This window comes from Muntiacus reevesi, chromosome 7 (assembly GCF_963930625.1).
Source record: "Muntiacus reevesi chromosome 7, mMunRee1.1, whole genome shotgun sequence".
Taxonomy (NCBI): Eukaryota; Metazoa; Chordata; class Mammalia; order Artiodactyla; family Cervidae; genus Muntiacus; species Muntiacus reevesi.
The window spans coordinates 49877484-49894669 of NC_089255.1; the positions used below are offsets into that span (position 1 = coordinate 49877484).

The 17186-nt window shown below is 38.2% G+C and overlaps 1 protein-coding gene across 1 annotated transcript in view; it reads left to right on the top strand.

Annotated features, from left to right (window-relative positions):
- The window catches only part of ADAM10 (ADAM metallopeptidase domain 10), a 141768-nt gene that overhangs the window by 39267 nt on the left and 85315 nt on the right, over positions 1 to 17186 (top strand). The gene's annotated exons all lie outside the window — the stretch shown is intronic.

Here is a 17186-nt window from a genome sequence, read left to right on the forward strand (position 1 = left end):
AAAGTTAATAGCACAGATTTGACCCAGATCTGGCTGACTGAAAACCCTATATTTTTCTCTTTGTCTGTTCAGTTCAGTTCAATTGCTCAGTTGTGTCCGACTCTTTGCGACCCGATGACACGCAGCACACCAGGTCTCCCTGTCCATCACCAACTCCCAGAGTTTACCCAAACTCCATTGAGTCGGTGCTGCCGTGCAGCTATCTCATCCTCTGTCATCCGCTTCTCCTGCCTTCAATCTTTCCCAGCATCAGGGTCTTTTCAAATGAGTCAGCTCTTCGCATCAGGTGGCCAAAATACTGGAGTATCAGTTTCAACATCAGTCCTTCCAGTGAACACCCAGGACTGATTTCCTTTAGGATGGACTGGTTGGATCTCCTTGCAGTCCAAGGGACTCTTAAGAGTCTTCTCCAACACCACAGTTCAAAAGCATTAATTCTTCTCCGCTCAGCTTTCTTTATAATCCAACTCTCACATCCACACATGACTATTGGAAAAACCATAACCTTCACGAGACGGACCTTTGTTGACAAAGTATTGTCTCTGCTTTTTAATATGCTCTCTAGGTTGGTCATAACTTTCCTTCTGAGGAGTAAGCGTCTTTTAATTTCATGGCTGCAGTCACCATCTGCAGTGATTTTGGAGCCCCCAAAAATAAAGTCTTTCACTGTTTCCCCATGTATTTGCCATGAAGTGATGGGACTGGATGCCATGATCTTAATTTTCTGAATGTTGAGCTTTAAGCCAACCTTTTCACTCTCCTTTTTCACTTTTATCAAGAGGCTCCTTAGTTCTTCTTCACTTCCTGCCATAAGGGTGGTGTCATCTGCATATCTGAGGTTATTGCTGTTTCTCCCGACAATCTTGATTCCAACTTATGCTTCTTCCAGCCCAGCGTTTCTCATGATGTACTCTGTATATAAGTTAAATAAGCAGGGTGACAATATACAACCTTGATGTACTCCTTTTTCTGCTTGGAACCAGTCTGTTGTTCCATGTCCAGTTCTAACTGTTACCTCCTGACCTGCATATAGGTTTCTCAAGAGGGAAGTCAGGTGGTCTGTTATTCCCATCTCCTTCAGAATTTTCCACAGTTTATTGTGGTCCACAGAGTCAAAGGCTTTGGCACAGTCAATAAAGCAGAATTAGATATTTTTCTGGAACTCTCTTGCTTTTTTGATGATCCAGCGGATGTTGGCAATTTGATCTCTGGTTCCTCTACCTTTTCTAAAACCAACTTGAACATCTGGAAGTTCACACTTCACGTACTGTTGAAGTCTCACTTGGAGAATTTTGAGTGTTTCTTTACTATCGTGTGAGATGAGTGCAATTGTGTGGTAGTTTTAGCATTCTTCGTCATTCCCTTTCTTTGGAATTGGAATGAAAACTGACCTTTTCCAGTCCTGTTGCCACTGCTGCATTTTCCAGATTTGCCGGCATATTGAGTGCAGCACTTTCACAGCATCATCTTCTAAGATTTGAAATAGCTTAAGTGGAATTCCATCACCTCCACATGCTTTGTTCGTAGTGATACTTCCTAAGGCCCGCTTGACTTCACATTCCAGGATGTCTGGCTCTAGGTGAGTGATCACACCATTGTGATTATCTAGGTCATGAAGATCTTTTTTGTACAGTTCTTCTGTATATTCTTGCCACCTCTTCTCTTAATATCTTCTGCTTGTGTTAGGTCCATACCATCTGTCCTTTATTGAGCCCGTCTTTGCCTGAAATGTTCCCTTGGTATCTCTCATTTTCTTAAAGAGATCTCTGGTCTTTCCCATTTTATTGTTTTCTCTATTTCTTTGCATTGATCACTGAGGAAGGCTTTCTTATCTCTCTTTCCTATTCTTTGGAACTCTGCATTCAGATGGGTGTATCTTGGTATATCTTTCCTTTTCTCCTTTGCTTTTCGCTTCTCTTATTTTCACAGCTATTTGTAAGGCCTCCTGATGCAGCCATTTTTTTTTTTTTCATTTCTTTTTCTTCAGGATGGTCTTGATCCCTGTCTCCTCTATAATGTCATGAACCTCTGTCCATAGTTTATCAGGCACTGTGTCTATTAGATCGATGTCCCTTCATTCTGTTTCTCACTTCCACTGTATAATTGCAAGGGATTTGATTTTGGTCATACTTGAATGGTCTAGTGATTTTCCCTACTTTGTTCAATTTAAGTCTGAATTTGGCAATAAGCGGTTCATGATCTGAGCCACAGTCAACTCCTGGTCTTGTTTTTGATGATGGTATAGAGCTTCTCCATCTTTGGCTGCAAAGAATATAATCAGTCTGATTTTGGTGTTGACCATCTGGTGATGTCCATGTGTAGAGTCTTCTCTTGTGTTCTTGGAACAGGGTGCTTGCTATGACCAGTGTGCTCTCTTGGCAAAACTCTGTTAGCCTTTGCCTTGCTTCATTCTGTACTCCAAGGCCAAATTTGCCTGTTACTCCACGTGTTTCTTGACTTCCTACTTTTGCATTCCAGTCCCCTATAATGAAAAGAACATCTTTTTTGGGTGTCAGTTCTAAAAGGTCTTGTAGGTCTTCATAGAACCATTCAACTTCAGCTTCTTCAACATTACTGGTCAGGGCATAGACTTGGCTTACCGTGATATTGAATGGTTTGCCTTGGAAATGAACAAAGATCATTCTGTCGTTGTGGAGATTGCATCCAAGTACTGCATTTCGGACTCTATTGGTGACTGTGATGGCTACTCCATTTCTTCGAAGGGATTCCTGCCCACAGTAGTAGATATAATGGTCATCTCAGTTAAATTCACCCATTCCAGTCCATTTTAGTTCACTGATTCCTAAAATGTCGATGTTCACTCTTGCCTTCTCCTGTTTGACCACTTCCAATTTGCCTTGATTCATGGACCTAACTTTCCAGGTTCCTATGCAATATTGCTATTTATAGCATGGGACCTTGCTTGTATCACCAGTCCCATCCACAACTGGGTGTTGTTTTTGCTTTGGGTCCATCTCTTCATTCTTTCTGGAGTTATTTCTCCATTGATCTCTAGTAGCATCTTCGGCACCTACCAGTCTGGGGAGTTCATGTTTCAGTGTCCTATCTTTTTGCATTTTCATACTCTTCATGGGGTTCTCAAGGGAAGAACACTTAAGTGGTTTGCCATTCCCTTCTACAGTGGACCACATTTTGTCAGAACTGTTAACCAAGACCCGTCCGTCTTCATAAATTAATTCAAAAATTCTTTGCAAATTAATTCAACTCAATTCTAAACTTATTTTGTTCCACTTCCCAAGATCAAGTATCTGTTTCATTCAGAATGAGCTTCTCATTGCTGAGTATATCATATATAGGTTTGTTCCCTGTGTTATTTATCTTAAATAAAATCTGATCCTCTTTTAATGCACAATTCAATATCTGCTTCTTTGAAGTTTTTTTACACTGTACTCTGAACTTCTAAATTACTTATGTGTACCATTGGCATTTGATTCAATATCTCTTCCTTTTCCTGTGTTTATTTCTTGTTTATTTTTCTGTAACTGTTTTCTTCCTCACAGGCAAGATATCTGCTACTATTTAGTGTGTCCACTATTTGCCCTTATATTACAGATACTCAAGAAAGATTTTAATGGATAGAAAAATAAGATTATAAGAAATGTTGTGATACTTAAAGTATTTTGCAAATTGAAGTAAATAGTTTAGTTAATTTCCATGTTAGAAAGCAATGATCATTATAGAAAAAAGCACTTTCAAGTTACATTTCTATTTTGATGTGAAGGAGAAAAACGTTTATTTTAGGATCTGAGCTTTGAGATAAAAATTTTGATTATGGCAATTCATATACATTTTTATGACCCTTAACCTCAGAGAAAATTTTAATTACCTATTCGTATTGGTACCATGAAATTGTAAGCAGTCTTTTATCCTTCCTGGTTTTAGTGGCTATCTCAAAATAAATTTAATGCTATATTGCAAATGTGGTGTGACTGCCAAAAGGAAAAGTAGAGATTCTCGCTGCCTTTGGTTTGGATATCACATTTCTATTCCATTGCTAGATTTTTATTAACTCCATTTTATATTTCATATTGAACATACGGCAAAACAAATCTTAGATCCTTCTGCTTTTTTTTGAATGTGTGTTAGAGCAACTGAGAGAGGGTGTGCAAGTACACACTGTTATTTAGTCATCCTAATAGAAGCTGCAAGATAAACGTCAGTCATTGCATAGGAAGAAAAGTGATACGGTGCTTTACAGATAGAATGCTATTGATGTTCAAAGGAGGGAGAACTTCTCACTGAGGCACTCAGAAAGAACCTGGAACCAAGAAATCTCCTTCTGTGTATAAGTGGTTATCCTAGGTACTTTTAACAGAAATCTATTTAGTTAATTATATACATGAACTGCATTTTTTAGAATAGATTTGAATTCAAAAAATTTATTTTTTGTCTCAATTATTATCCTTGTATAGTCACACTGTCTCAGAGTTTGTGCCCTAAAACACGGTTATTGTCACTACCTTCTAACATACTTTAGTTAAAAATGTGATGATCTGATAGTTTCATTTCTCTTTTTCCTTGAAATAGACCTGTAAAAGTGACCTCTATACGTATAATTACAGATTTTCTACTAAGTCCCTTCTCCTACCCAACCATATACAGAATGTTAGTTTGGGATATAAGCACAGCTTCTTTGGAGTGTGGGTATGTGAGTATGTGTGCATATATGTCAGTACTTAAGTTATTCTTTGTTCTGTTTGTTTTCATGCCTAGGCACACGAGCACACTTCTTTCAACCTGTCTTCCAAGTTTCCTAAAAAGAAAGGACGTACCCATGGCTAATTCATGTCAATGTATGGCAGAAACCACTACAGTATTGTAAAGTAATTAGCCTCCAATTTAAATAAATAAATTAATTAAAAAAATAAAAAGAAACTTGTTCAATGTCAAAAAAAAAAAAGTGTGTACCATACCCCAGGTTTACAAATATCAGTGAAGAAATGTCAAGGTTCTTTAAGCCTAAAGGCCATTTTTGACAATTCTATGAAAAAGCATTGTTCGTTTCTTCCCCCTTGCAGTTTTATTGAGATTTAATTGACATGGGGGCTTCTCTGGTGACTCAGTGAGAATTTGCTTGCAGTGTAGGAGATGTGGGTTCGATCCCTGGGTCAGGAAGATCCCCTGGAGGAGGGTATAGCAATCCACTCCAAGATTCTTGCCTGGAGAATCCCATGGACAGAGGAGCTTGGTGGGCTATGGTCCACAGGGTTGCAGAGTTGGACATGACTGAAGCCACTGAGCATACACACACGCACTCTATAAATTTAAGGTGTATAGCATAATAGTTTGACTCATATACATCATGAAGTTTCAGTTTTTCTTACGTGTGTGTGTGTAATTTTTTTTTTTTTGTACTAGATAGAGAAAGGAGAATTGTGGTAATTAGGAGACAGACTGGTGTTCCCCTGTGACCTGGCATGTGTTATCTAGTGACTTCTTTTGAGTCTTAGTTTGCTCATTAGTAAAACCTTGACGTTTGGATGAGATAATGTTTAAGGCCTCTTCTGCTTTAAAATTCTACAAAATATATTAGTAACACCCAAATAACTGAATTAAAAAAGAAAACAAAAAACCTCAAAACACTATCTAGTCTGTAATAATTGCACTCATTTCACACGCTAGTAAAGTAATGCTCAAAATTCTCCAAGCCAGGTTTCAGCAATACGTGAACCATGAACTTCAGATGTTCAAACTGGGTTTAGAAAAGGCAGAGCACACAGAGATCAAATTGCTAACATCTGCTGGATCATCAAAAAAGCAAGAGAGTTCCAGAAAAACGTCTAATTCTGCTTTATTGACTGTGCCAAAGCCTTTGACTCTGTGGACCACAATAAACTGTGGAAGATTCTGAAGGAGATGGGAATAACAGACCACCTGACCTCCCTCTTGAGAAACCTATATGCAGGTCAGGAGGCAACAGTTAGATCTGGACATGGAACAGCAGACTGGTTCCAAACAGGAAAAGGAGTACATCAAGGTTGTATATTGTCACCCTGCTTATTTAACTTATATGCAGAGTACATCATGAGAAATGCTGGGCTGGAAGAAGCACAAGCTGGAATCAAGGTTGCCGGGAGAAATATCAATAACCTCAGACATGCAGATAACACCCCCCTTATGGCAGAGTGAAGAAGAACTAAGAAACCTCTTGATAAAAGTGAAAGAGGAGAGTGAAAAAGTTGGCTTAAAGCTCAACATTCAGAAAACTAAGATCATGGCATCCAGTCCCATCACTTCATGGCAAATGCATGGGGAAACTGTGGTAACAGTGAAAGACTTTATTTTTTGGGGCTCCAAAATCACTGCAGATGGTGACTGCAGCCATGAAATTAAAAGACGCTTACTCCTTGGAAGGAAAGTTATGACCACCCTAGAGAGCATGTTAAAAAGCAGAGACATTACTTTTCCAACTATGGTCCGTCTAGTCAAGGCTATTGGTCGTTTTTCCAGTAGTCATGTGTGGATGTGAGAGTTGGACTATAAAGAAAACTGAGCGCAGAAGAATTAATGCTTTTGAACTGTGGTGTTGGAGAAGACTCTTGAGAGTCCCTTGGACTGCAAGGAGATCCAACCAGTCCATCCTCTAGATCAATCCTGAATGTTCATTGGAAAGGCTGATGTTGAAGCTGAAACTCCAATACTTTGGCCACCTGATGTGAAGAGCTGACTCATTTGAAAAGACCCTGATGTTGGGAAAGACTGAAGGCAGGAGGAGAAGGGGATGACAGAGGATGAGATCACTGGATGGCATCACCTACTCAATAGAGATGAGTTTGGTTAAACTTCGGGAGTTGGTGATGGACAGGGAGGCCTGGTATGCTGCAGTCCTTGGGCTCACAAAGAGCCGGATATTACTGAGTGACTGAACTGAATTGAGGTGTAATAAACTATTTTTCTGGCTCTTTGTTTAATATTTTCAGCATATAATCAGTAAATCAAAGCTTGTTTTTATCTAATATACGATTTGCATATAGTATAGAAGATTTCAAATTTTATCTAAATGTAGTATAATATTTTAGAGTACTTATATACTCTAAAACCAATAGTTTTTTCTAGTGTTGACAATATTCCTATTACTCCTGTAGCCTTAATTGTACATTTCCATGCTGTTAAATAGTCTGATACTTGATTTGAAATTTGCTTTGCTCTTTGAGACTTAGGTTCTGACATCCTCTGATGTATAAGGATGTCGAGAATGTGGTCCATGTAACTTGTAAAAGGCATAGATATCTCCATGACTGGAGTTGGGTTAGTCGGGTAGCGTCTTAGACTTGATCTTTGACATATCTTGAGCAGGGTAATAGAAACCCAGGACCCTTTTAACTCTGTAGACAAAGCAGCACACTTAAGAAGAAGAGATAAGAATCTGGACAGCATAAATGGATGCCAACCCATGAGAAACAGAATAAATTTGAATTGTGTAAAAATGCTGTTGTTTTGGATATGGAAAAACAGAGTTTTGAAAAGTTTTAAATTTAATCTATGAAAATCTATTGCACTTAAATCTCTTCCAGCAAAAGTTGAGCAAGCTACAGGAAAAATTTTGCAGGGAGAATGGTATTTCTTTGGACCTACTTTATGTCAGGTACAGTGCCTTTTGGCATAGACTTCATTTCATACCACTCTGTCTCAGCAGTGGATTTTCTAAGATATCCTATTCTTCATGCTTACACAGATAATAAAAGCCTAACATATATCTTTTAAAAGCTCTGAAGGCTACACTGGATACTTGAATTACTTACTACAATAAGAATAGGAAGAGCTTCGTTGTGTTCATGTAATTTTGTGTTGAAGAAGTTAAATTGAGAGCTGATGATTGCTCTGAACTTAGCTTCTTAGATAAGATTTAAACATGAAACATTTTTATTTTACATGCTTTTAAGCACAAAGTAGGATTTATGTAAAAGAGAGGATGAATTTTTTTTTAAAAACTTAAACAGAGCTTCCTACCTTTTTGAGAAGGGAATGGAAATAAGAGTGTAAAAGTGTTTTTCTGACTGTTTTCAGTTCTTTGGAAAGTTGATCTAAAACAGGCTTGTATCTGATAGCATATTGAATGTCAGAGTTTCTAGAGTCGGTGACCTAGACACATAAATGTCAGAAATTAGGTATATGCCTAGTAGGAAAGCCCATCCATCATTCTTCAGTTATAGTCCTCAGTTGTAAGTTATAGTTCACACTAAAATGTTGCATTTGCAGTATGGTCTTTTGTGAAGTAAGCTCCCCAACTCAGACTAAATTCAGATTCATAGCCAACTTTGTTTTTTTATGTTCTTTAAGTGACTAAGCCCCCTCTAAGTTGTTATGTTGTCTCTTAAAAGCATAGCAAGGATTTTGTATGACTAATGTTTATCCTATTTCACTATACCTGAAAATCCTTTATATTAATATAATTGTGTTGAATAGATATGTTTAGTTTATTGGTAACATTATGCCAGCTTGGTTGTTTTATTAAGTGTCAGTGAAATCTTGTAAGTAATATTTTATTTTATTTTTTGTAAGTAATGTTTTAGAACATTAAAGCATTAAATAGGTTTAAAAAATCTTTTATAATCATGTATACACTTCCTATTTGAAGTAGCTTCTGGATACCAAGAGTCCTCACTTAGTTGTATTATAACCTCTTCAAGCTTTTTTCTGCTTTTTTAGATGGGAATATATTTCTGATATTTGTTCCTAGGGATAAACTTGAATTGTGTGTGCATCTCTGAAATTTTCTTAAGTTCTAGTCACTTTGTACTAGTTAAGTTCCAAAATAGTCTGTACTGGGAGAATAATGCTGAAACAAGGTCTAGCATATCGGGAATCTTAAATCTTAGACAAATAATTGTGTTACGTAGTAGCTGTATTTGTCTTTTTCTTTTTTTAAACCCTAAATCACAAATTCTGTTAAATGGAATTTTGATCCTTGGATTGAAAGAACAAATATATTGTATATTTCCTTTATTTTTATTTAAGCTCCAAGAGATGTTTCTCTGGTTTTAATATGCCATAGTTTACTAAGTCCACTTGTATGTTTTATTACAATCCTTTCATTGTTTTATATATTTATTAAGCATCCAATGTATTTCAGGTACTTCTGTTTACTTTTATTTTAGTTTTGGTTGTGCCACATGGCTTGCAGGAACTTAGTTCCCCAACCAGAGGTTGAACCTGAGCCCCTGGCAGTAGAATTGCCACTGTGGAATTGCCAATTCTCAACACTAGATTGCCAGGGAATTCCCTTTCAGGCACTTTTAATAGCTGCTAGGAGTAGAGAGGCTGAACAAGAGAAGTTCTTACTGTTCAGGAGTTTATGGACTCATGAGAAATAGACGTATTATATCAGGAATGACAGCTGTGATGAATGTTAAGAATGTTTTCATAGATTGCTGTGGGAGCATAGGGGAATGCCATCTTGTCTGGAGGTCAGGGAAGGCCACTGGTCGTAGAAAATGAGTTTAAATGGACCCTGGAAGGATGACTAAAGGAGGTGATTAGACAGAGGAAATAGCATGTGTGAAGATACTGAGATGAAGGAATTTCAGTATGGCTGGTTCCTAAGATGTGAGGGAGAATGGTTTTTAATTAGGCTGAAATAAGCAGGAGCCATATCTTTGAGAGTGTATGTAAGTCATGGTGATAGTTTTTTTACTTAGCCATGGAATGTTTTTAATGGTAAGTAACTTTATGAGGTAAAAAGATTTGGTCTGGCTGCAGATGAAGAATAGTTTGGAAAGGAGTAACGTTAAAGGCATTAAGGCATCCTCATGAGAAGTGGTAGCCTGAATTAGGATGGTACTAGAGATGATGAGGAAAGCTGAGCACCGAAAATTGATGCTTTTGAACTATGGTGTTGGAGAAGACTCTTGAGAGTCCCTTGGACTGCAAGGAGATCCAACCAGTCCATCCTAAAGGAGATCAGTCCTGGGTGTTCATTGGAAGGACTGATGCTGAAGCTGAAACTCCAATACTTTGGCCACCTCATGTGAAGAGTTGACTCATTGGAAAAGACCCTGATGCTGGGAGGGATTGGGGGCAGGAGGAGAAGGGGACGAGGATGAGATGGCTGGCTGGCATCACCAACTCGATGGGCATGAGTTTGAGTAAACTCTGGGAGTTGGTGATGGACAGGGAGGCCTGGCATGCTGTGATTCATGGGGTCGCAAAGAGTCGGACATGACTGAGCGACTGAACTGAACTGACTTAGTGATAATGAAATAGAGTGGATAAATGTGAGAGATATTTTGAAGGTAGAATTTATTGGGCATGGTTGATACATATTGAGGTCCTAAGAGAAGGAGTTGAGGATGACCTTTTCTAGTTTGAGCAACTGAGTGACCGCTGTAGCCATTTACTGAGATAGGATACTGGAATAGCTATAAGTTTTGAGGAGAAGTCGGAAGTTCAGGTTTGAACATGTTATGCGAAGTTTATCAAGAGGGCCCAGTTGCTGAAGTGCTGGTGAGCAAATTTTAAGTTGTAAGTGGAGGAGGGGGTGCAAAACCTGAAGAGTGGTAAGAAAAGTAGAATACCTGAGAGTATAATACCTAGAAGCCAGGGGGAAAAGCGTTTAGAGGAAGAGAGTGGTTAATTGTTGCTTTTTGCTTTTGTCTTGCTAAACATACCAGTATTCCTAGTCCATGTTACTGATCCTTTGAATTTCTCTAGTTTTGTTTGATCTCACTGATCTAGTTATGCAAAGTAATTCAAATTTGGGGACTTCATAGTCATGTATAAGGGTAAAGAAGTAACATTTTTTTGTTTGAATTTCTAATGATTCCTGATAATAACTAGTGTGTCTTTGGGCATTTTGGTTAAAAGAGCATATTGGGCCAGTATCTTTGAAAAACCATCTATACTAATTCTCTGGTGATTGAATGCAAGAATCTGGTTATTTTTTGAGTATAGCTTGGCTAGTTTTTTCCTAAATATAAGAAATACAAACACATTTTAATTGTCCATAATAAAATTGTTCTGACATGACTCCTCCAATTTTTTAATGTTTTGCTTTCAGCAGTAGCTTACTCATACCTGTTATTAAACTCAGTGAGCCTTTCACATTGTTCATCTTAGAGACTTCAGAGGTTACTCTGTCCAACTTGGATGACATTTTGGAGACATGGTCAATCATTCAACTTCACTTGTGTGTATTTTAAGTCTCCAAATAGGAGATTTTACTCATACTTTCTGTGAATGTTTAAAAATCTGCTTTATTAAAACCTTTGCTACAAAGGTACGTCTAGTCAAAGCTATGGTTTTTCCAGTAGTCATATATGAATGTGAGAGTTGGACTACAAAGAAAGCTGGGTGCCAAAGAATTGATGCTTTTGAACTGTGGTGTTGGAAAAAACTCTTGAGAGTCCCTTGGACTGCAGGGAGATCTAACCAGTCCATCCTAAAGGAACTCAGTACTGAATATTCATTAGAAGGACTGATGTTGAAGCTGAAACTCCAATACTTTGGCCACTGGATGAGAAGAACTGACTCCTTGGAAGAGACCCCGATGCTGGGAAAGATTCAAGGCAGGAGGAGAAAGAGATGTCAGAGGATGAGGTGGATGGATGGCATCACCGACTCGATGGACATGAGTTTGAGCAAGCTCCGGGAGTTGGTGATGGACAGGGAGGCCTGGTGTGCTGCAGTCCATGGGGTCGCAAAGAGTCAGACACGAGCATGAGTGGCTGAACTTAGAACTTACTTTCTCTCTTAGGCTTTTTCTTATTTCTTGTTTTAGCAAACTCCCTGATGATAGGATGATAGTGTTGTCTTCTTAAGTTCTTGTTACTTCATCATCAGCCGGTTATTCACAGTTTATCAGTATTAAATCTCAAGTAGAAGTTCTCATCATTGTGTTCTTTTTCTTTTAGAGGTTGATATTATCAGCAATGCAAAATCAAAAAGCTGTTAAACACTTTGCTGTAGCAGAATGGCAGTAACTCTTCTTCATCAGAAACTTTATCTTAAGTGGGAGGGAGACTGAGGATAAGAATTCAGTGTTTCAAGAGAACAGCATCGAAACATGTGTATTATCTAGGGTGAAACAGATCATCAGCCCAGGCTGGATGCATGAGACAAGTGCTCGGGCCTGGTGCACTGGGAAGACCCAGAGGAATCGGGTGGAGAGGGAGGTGGGAGGGGGGATCGGGATGGGGAATACTTGTAAATCCATGGCTGATTCATGTCAATGTATGACAAAAACCACTACAATATTGTAAAGTAATTAGCCTCCAACTAATAAAAATAAATGAAAAAAAAAAAGAATTCAGTGTAGAACCCAGTTACCCAAATAAAAGTAGACCTGAACTGCTTGTGTGGTTGCAGTTGAATGAGAAGAGCCTGGGAGTGGGGCTTGGAGAAGGGGTTTGAATCTTCAAGCCTCCCTGGATGTGGAAGGGTTACAAGGGCAGAAAAATGTGTATGGGAGTAGAATCCTTGAGGAGCGTGGGGGAGGAGACTTAAAAGGAGAGATTTGAGATTATGAGAATGTGCAGCAGGATGACAAGTCCCCTTCCTCTCACATCCCACAGTGGGCACAGGGAATATTGTAGTTTGAAGAAATATATTCATGGAGATGTTTAGACAGTGTTTGTCACGTAAAGAATAACTTGCTGGCTGCCCAGGTCTTCATTAATTGAACAAAGATTTTGACCTCTTCTGTGTGCTCTATTCTATTTTCTTACTGTATCTCCTCCCCTCCCCCCTCTATATACCACTTCAGCCCAAGTGATTTTTCTCTGACACGCAGTGTGTGTAGTTCTGCTCACAGCTCTTCTCCACCTCCACTCCATACACTCCATAGCCACATGGCTCTTTTTTTTTTTTTTTTAGTCACATGGCTCTTGATCCTCCATTTCATTCAAATCTCTGCTCAAATGTCATCCATTCAGAGAAATCTTGCCTGCCACCCTTTGTAATGTAGCACCTTCTTTCCTCCTACCATTCTGTCCTTTTATCCTGCTTTGTTTCTCATCATAGCACTTACTGCTACAAACTTCAGTTTTAGTTTCACTTTTATCTTCCTTGGTAATTCTTGAGGAATCTTATATGTTTGTTTTTGCTTATTTGGGGCAATCTCTCCACCTCGGGACCATTAGTAAGGCCTGGAACTGTATTTTCCAAACTATAGAGTCCTAGAATTTCTGTGGAGAATGCCTCAGGTTTGGCCCAAAAGCATACACGCGGGCTAACTGTTCTCTCCCTTTCTATCAACCTCTTATGTTTTATCCTTTTTCAGGGGAGTGGGTGGTGGTGGCTTCTTTAAGATAATTTGAAAAGGACTTTTCTGTTTCAAAAAGTGTACTATTTGACTCACAGTAATATTTGCTATTAATACTGGCAACATGTCTTAAAAAAATAATTTGAATGCAGACTCTTTCAAACATTTTTATGAAGAAGAAGGTGAATGTTACAGGGATAGAATACCTAGAAACGTCTATTTTCTAAAGAAGGCCTGTTAAGTCCTGTTTTATTTCTGGGAGTCATTCTCCAGGCCTGTGACAAACCTGTCCCGTTTAGACACAGTAGACCTCTCTGGGACTGCCAGGTCACTCTAACATACTTGGAAGCAAAGCTTTTGCTCTCAGATTTCTTTCCCCAGTTAACAATGTACTTCATTAGCTGAGGCTTTTTTGTCCTATTAGGTTGGTACAAAAGTAATTGCGGTTTTGGACCATGAATTTTAAATCATTATAACTAGGCTCAAACACATCTTTATTAATCAAAATAGGAACCATTACAATCAACACATTTTTGCCAATGAGAAGTAAGTTTGTTTATTCCTATAGTGTAAAAATCTGTGTCTTGGGATTTGACAATCTCTTGGAAAGCGTTTTCTGCTTTCTGCTGGTTGTGGAAGCGTTTTCCCTGCAAAAGTTGTCAAGATGCTTGAAGAAGTGGTAGTGAATTGGTGAGAGGTCAGGTGAATATGGTGGATGAGGCAAAACTTTGTAGCCCAATTTGTTCAACTTTTGAAATGTTGGTTGTGCGACGTGTTGGTCGGGCATTGTCGTGGAGAAGAATTGGGCCCTTTCTGTTGACCAATGCTGGCTGCAGGTGTTGCAGTTTTTGGTGCATCTCATCGATTTGCTGAGCATATTTCTCAGATGCAATGGTTTCATCAGGATTCAGAAAGCTGTAATGGATCAGATTGGCAGCAGATCACCAGAGACCATGACCTTTTTTGGTGCAAGTTTAGCTTTGAGAAGTGCTTAGGAGGTTTTGCTTGGTCCAGCTACAGAGCTGGTCATCACTGGTTGTTGTAAACGATCTACTTTTCGTTGCACATCACAGTCTAATCAAGAAATGGTTTGTCATTGTTGTGTAGCATAAGAGAAGACAACACTTCAAAAACTTTTTTGAGTTGCAGTCAGCTCATGAGGCACCCAGTAACCTAGCCTTTTCACCTTTCCAGTTTGCTTCAAATGCCAAATGACCATAGGATGGTTGATGTTGAGTTCTTCGGCAGTTTCCCATGTAGTTTTAAGAGGATCACCTTCAGTGATGGCTCTCAGTTGGTGCTCATCAACTTCTGATGACTGGCCACTATGTTCTTCATCTTTGAGGCTCTAGTCTTTGCAAAACTTCTTGAATCATCACTGCACTGTACATTCATTAGCAGTTCCTGGGTCAAACGCATTGTTGATGATGCGTGAGTTGTCTCTGCTGTTTTACGACCCATTTTGTACTGGATTAAAAAAATAACTCAAATTTGCTTTTTGTTTAACGTCATTTCTGTAATCTAAAATAAACATAAACAGCAAAAAGTAAGTCATTAGCAGAAAAACATGAAGTGAGAAATGCCCTTAAAATGATGTATAACATAACCACATTTATTTAAGAATATATTCCAATATCAAATGGCAGAGTTTCACAGTGATGCAAAATTGCAATTTTGCACCAGCCCTAATACCATGACCAGTTCGAGGGATGCATCTTTAGCTATTGCTGGTTTCTTCTGAGAGTCAGAGCCATATACTGTCTTTAGCCTATAATCATGTGAGGGAAAAGACAACTTCTTTTTACTCTATAATCTTAAGTGTTCTAATCTATAGAATCTATAGAATATCTCATTAGTATAGAAACTTATAGATCTAGAAACCTATAGAATCATATACTAACATAATTTATTTTGTTGTCCATACCGAAGGTGGGTCTCCTACCTCTAGTACTGCTTAGATTCAGAATACTCTTTTAAAGCATAAGAGGGGAAAACCAGCTTTTATAACCACATGGTACAACTGCATTTTCAAAGCATAAAATTTTCAAAGCCAGAGATTTGGAAAATCCATTTCATGTATTTTTTCAAACAACTGTCATTTGTTAGCTGATAATTTCACTCCGTTCTTTATAACTTTACTATATGGACTACAGAAAGAATGATAATAGAACTACTGTAATCAGGATGAGATACAAAATACTATTGATCCATACAGTGAACATAGTGGTTAAATCTAAGAGTAGGAAAGCATCCCCAGTGCAAATAGTGTTCCTTATACAGAGCATCTTCCACTTCAGAGGAAATCTAAAATTTATCTTTGGTGGCAGTGCACTGTAATAACAAAAAAAGAACTAAACTTACTGAAAGAAGCATAGTAAAAGGGGACAGAGTTTAGCCTTAGTCTTAAGAGTATCTCAGGCATTAATAATTAAAGGGTACTTTGTATGGTGGTGTAAAGTAAAATTTTCAGTAAAATTCAAATAAGATTATATATTTCACTTCTATATCTTACTTGAATTTGTTCAGATTTTAAAAGGTAACATGTTGGCGAAGACTGGTAATATTACATACATTAAGACCACTACAGTACTCAGCACATATTAAGTTGACTGCTTCCATCACATGCTTGAGAGGCGTTTGTGATACGATCAAAAGCAAGATGCAGCAACCAAATATTAGAGCTCTAGTCCTTATTCTAGTCTTGTGACCTGAGTCTCATAAAAACTTTCATCATGCTTCACTTGCAATGTTACTGTGAGGATGAGGTGCAGTAATATGTGTGAAAGTGCTCTGAAACTATTTAATTTTTGTTGCTTAATCACGAAGTTGTGTCTGATTCTTTGTGACCCCATGTGTAGCCTGCCAAACTCTTCTGTCCATGGGGTTTTCCAGGCAAGAATACTTTAGAGGGTTGCCATTTCTTTGTCTAGGGGATTTTCCCAACCCAGGAATTGAACCCATGTCTCCTGCATTGACAGTTGGATTCTTTACCACTGAGCCACCAGGGAAGCCCTAAAACCTACGTGAATTTGAGAAGAGTGTTATAATCGCATCGTTATCACAATACTGCTATCTCAACCAGTAGTATCTCAACCAATATTCTAGGGGCCTTTACTACTGGAATGGATATCTCTGCCCATACAATTTTATTTATACCTTACCTTTGGGGAGTACCTGATTTTTAAAATTTTTTTTTATGTTGGCAAAATAACATGTAACTTAGGATTCTGACCATTTTTAATGGTTACAATTCAGTGGCATTAGGTACATTTAAAGTGTTGTCAACCTATCACTGCTGTTCATTTTCAGAGCTTTTTGATTATACCAAACAGAAACTGTGTACCCATTAAACAATAACTCTGTATTCTGTCCTCCTACCAGCCCTTGGTAACTTTTATTCTACTTTCTGTCTCTAGGAATTTGCCTATTCTAGGTACTGCATAACTGGGGTCATATGATACATGACCTTCTGCATCTGGCTCATTTCACCTAGCATAGTGTTTCCAGGGTTCATCCGTGTTGTGTCATGTATCAGAGTTCCATTCCTTTTTAAAGCTAAATGACCCCCTGCATGCTTACACTGCACACACACACACGTCTTAAAATTCATATGTGGTGGGCATCAGGGTTGTTTCCGCCTTTTGGCTGTCACGAATAACCCTGTAAACATTGGTGTACGCGAGTCCCTGACTTCCAGTCCTTAGAGTGTATACCTAGAAGTAGAATTTCTGGATAATACAGTAATTCTCTGTTTAACTTTCTGAGGAACCACCAAACTATTCCCAAAATTCAGCGATTTTTTTTTTTAAGGCAGTGTTCACTGTAATTTTTCTTATCTTTGAGCCAAAAATTTAAGCTCCTGCTTATAATGGTTTTAAGGTATAACAGTTTTGCTAAATAATAAACAAATCTTGAATGACAAACATATTAAACCCATGGACTTTTATTGTTTAGTCTATTTAACAAA